General features: G+C 31.2%; 1 long non-coding RNA gene across 1 annotated transcript; it reads left to right on the top strand.

Annotated features, from left to right (window-relative positions):
* Positions 1-2,656: 2,656 nt before the first annotated feature.
* LOC139907453 (uncharacterized) lies at positions 2,657-3,696 on the top strand. The gene is made up of 3 exons (XR_011784104.1): positions 2,657-2,722; positions 3,042-3,236; positions 3,322-3,696. It is a non-coding gene; the product is annotated as an uncharacterized lncRNA (long non-coding RNA).
* Positions 3,697-3,702: the final 6 nt, after the last annotated feature.

Genomic DNA, 3,702 nt, shown 5'->3' on the forward strand with positions numbered 1-3,702 from the left:
CCAAAATGTTCCTTGCTATACATAAAGTATGTCATTATTCTATTAAGACAATATATAATGAACCCATATATGTACATATTTAATTCATAAAAAGTTTGTGGAAGATAAAATAAAATGATTGCAATGAAATTATTAATCCCAGAATGAACAAGAAAATATACAAAAAAAAAAAATCATGAGTCACGACTTCTTCACAGCTCATAAATTCCCTTAGAATCCATTATTGTTACTTAATTTAATTGGTGCTTAATATATAGTATGAATAATGATCCTTTATCATATCCCTAATGAATGAGAACCTGCAGTGACATCATCGTTCCCATACGTATTAATAAAAATAAATTTTATTTGTATTGACATGGTAAAATACGGCTTATTTCTCTAGTGAATCATAAATTAATTAACATGATATTTTACATGAATATAATCTTTTACGAATGAAGATAATTAATTGATTTATTAGAAATATGATATTCGAAAAAAATTGTTATTTGGTGACAAAACCTATTTGTGAATAAAAATATTAATATTTTCTCTATAAAAGTATGTATGATAAATAATTAATAAATTAGAACGACACAAACGCGTTGCTTTTCTCTATAATTTGTGCACAAATATCATTGCGAAGTAAATGCAATTTAAATCCTATTAAGGTCAAGTTAACTTTTGCGTTTATTTTAAATTTGTTAGCAATCCCTTTGATGTAATAGTATTACAACCCTCCTTTAATTACAAAATATTGCGTGACAGAGTCAATATTCGTCATTTAGTGCTTATACATTCTACACAGTATAACAACAATTAATTTTAAAAGCCAATCAACGTTCAGAATACCAATAATGGTACACACAAATAAATATAACAATTTTATTTCATTTTTTAATATTAAATTCCATTTTTATAAATATTAATTTTTCGCATAAATGAAGGAGAAAAGTTTAGACTTACGAAAATCATGCTACCTTTGAGAGGTATTCAAAGGTTGATTCATAGGAGAACAGGAGGAAATGAGAGGCGTAAGCGAGGGAAACTCTGAAGCCTACAGTTGCCACCATTTTGAATTAGAAAAATATGGTCTTCGTCTCTTTATCTCCAAAGAGTACAAAAACTGATGTCACATAAGAGACTCGAATACCTAAAAGTTGTATATCTAGGACTGGTAATTATACCTTCCATGGATCTCAAATCGAATTATGAGAACCATAGCCAGTGACTTATAAGCTCCTTCAAAGAGTTTTTAAGTATATAGGAATAATTATAATAATTATAGTATATTCTTATTTTACTTTCTGAAACAATACTGAATATAATTAGTAGATTATCTAATTTGAAAATATAAAAATGATATAAAAAGTATACTCGTTCTGAATATAAAAATTAATCAAATTAAAAGGTATGTAAATTCAAAGCAATGCTCTGTAAATTTTAAGCTTATCGGCTCGATTATAGTTATGAACTTGATTTTGTAAACTTTTCTTAACATTTTTAGTTATTTTAAATCTGAAGTCTTAATTATAAAGTAAAAGAGCACGAAGAAATATCAAACAATTAAAATTAGGTCAACGATACTAGGATAAAAAAACAAAAAAGAAAACCGGCAAATCCAGCGATCTGATAAATAAATCATATCATGAAGACAGGTTCTTGATCAAGCTCTCGACAAATAATTATTAATAAACACTCAATGAATATTGTGTATTAGTATTTATTTCCCATCGATAGAATTGAGGATGATAATTGCCTGAAAGTCGTAATCATGGAGGCACGAAGGGAGCTCTTGGTTCTTGTGCTTCATTGTATATTATGTATTGTACTTTGGAGATGAGCCACTCAATCTTCAACCTATCCTTATATCGTGACTATGTTACAATGAGCCATCCGGAGAGACTTGGTCTCGCATTATCAAAGTTCTTCTCCACCATTCGAAGGGATCGGGGTATTCTTTGACATTCGTAGAATAGATGGAACGAGGACTAACTACTTATGGCAAAAAATAGCAATTTGTCTCTTTAGGATCATTTCCTGGGACTTGTTTGTGAAAATACAAGACGTTTCTAATCCTATACCTCAACCATTTTTGACGTATGAGATATGGATTCTTCAAAATGACGTTTGTATTTGTATGTTCCATGCCATTGTTAATACTGGGGTAGTACAAACCTTCGCCTTGCGATCGATGAAGGGCCCTTCTTTTCATGACCAATACTAATACTCGAAATTTGCTTTATCATTTTGTTTTGAATGAATTCTAAGGAAATTAAAGAAGGAATCGGAAGCCGTGATAATTACTTTTGAAATCTCGTCAAGAGAACATCCGCTATGTTCTATGGAATAGAAACAAGTTATTCTACACGGGGCTCCCGTCTGATATAAATTGACCCGAAGGAACTCACTCCTGCTCTTTAGTGAAGGATTATAATTCAGTGGTTCGTTTGATCCTAGTAAAGGGAGGACATTCTTAATGGTAGATTTCCATACTGAGCACTTTTCCTCAAATGATGACTCCATTTTTTCACCACTCCGAACATTTCAGATGGACCCATTTAGATCCGTTGAGCAAATTAACATACAATCCGTTGTAAGAATTCTTTTAATTTGAATTACCGAAAGTCATCAGAGCTTCTGAGTCGTTTTAACCACGATGGTGGTTCACATACCTTCTATCTGCGTTGAACTAAGACTCCAGCGATTTGTTTGAGGCATTAATCCTCGACCTTGAAAGGTATACTCTTCTTTACCCAATACTAAATCTTCCTTAATTAATATATGCTCTTACGTATCATCTTTGAAAAAGGTACGTATCTCAACAGATGTAACGTTTTTGGAGGTAATCTTTTATTAACATTAATATATATTTTTTTGCGTCTCATGACCCTGACCAGATCGTGTTTTTTTTTTTCTGGGATAAGCATTTTTGTTTTTAGCCAACCAATTTGTTTCCACAAATTAGGCTTCATAATTTAATAAAATGATGGAACGCTTATATACTGTTGTTTCGTTCTAATATTATTATTTATTGTTCTTTCATAGTCGCTCCACAGTGGAATGGGAAAAGTCTGTTTCATCGTTTGACGAGTATCCCTACGATCTCGTTCAGCTTTAATGTAGTTAATCTCAAAGTAGGAGATGAAATGTTGTGACAAACTGTCGTCATCTGATATATTGATGAAACCATCGATAACATCGTTCATTGGAAGAAATGCCAATGATGTAAAATATTTAATCTTTGAGTTGAAGTAAGTAGTAGTGTTATACTTATTTTTAAAAAAAAGATCTACAAATTCTTTGCCATATGAAATAGGCATTCTGTTATTCTTTTAGACTGGAAAAATTCGTGGAATGCATTGATGCGACCATCAATCGCCTTTTTGAAGTTAATCATTATGGTATTTGGATTTAAGCTTGGATGAAGTGTGTCCAAACTATTAAAAAGTCTACTGTATATGTCTTGCGATTTCCCAGGAAAAAGCTCAGAAATTCTTGGAATGGAGACGTATTTAATAACAATATGTATTGTAAAAAGCTGTAAAAATATATATCGGAGCAACACTTGAACGTTCCATCACTAGCCCAATTTTATTCACTGATTTCATCGATCTTGTGATCCAAATATATTGAATCCTTTTCGGGATCATTCTACCCACTATCGTGTAATAAAAAAGCAACAATTTGATAGCCATTTATACACTTCCAGAATTTCAT

Source organism: Lepeophtheirus salmonis, unplaced genomic scaffold (assembly GCF_016086655.4).
Source record: "Lepeophtheirus salmonis unplaced genomic scaffold, UVic_Lsal_1.4 unplaced_contig_12303_pilon, whole genome shotgun sequence".
Classification (NCBI taxonomy): Eukaryota; Metazoa; Arthropoda; class Copepoda; order Siphonostomatoida; family Caligidae; genus Lepeophtheirus; species Lepeophtheirus salmonis.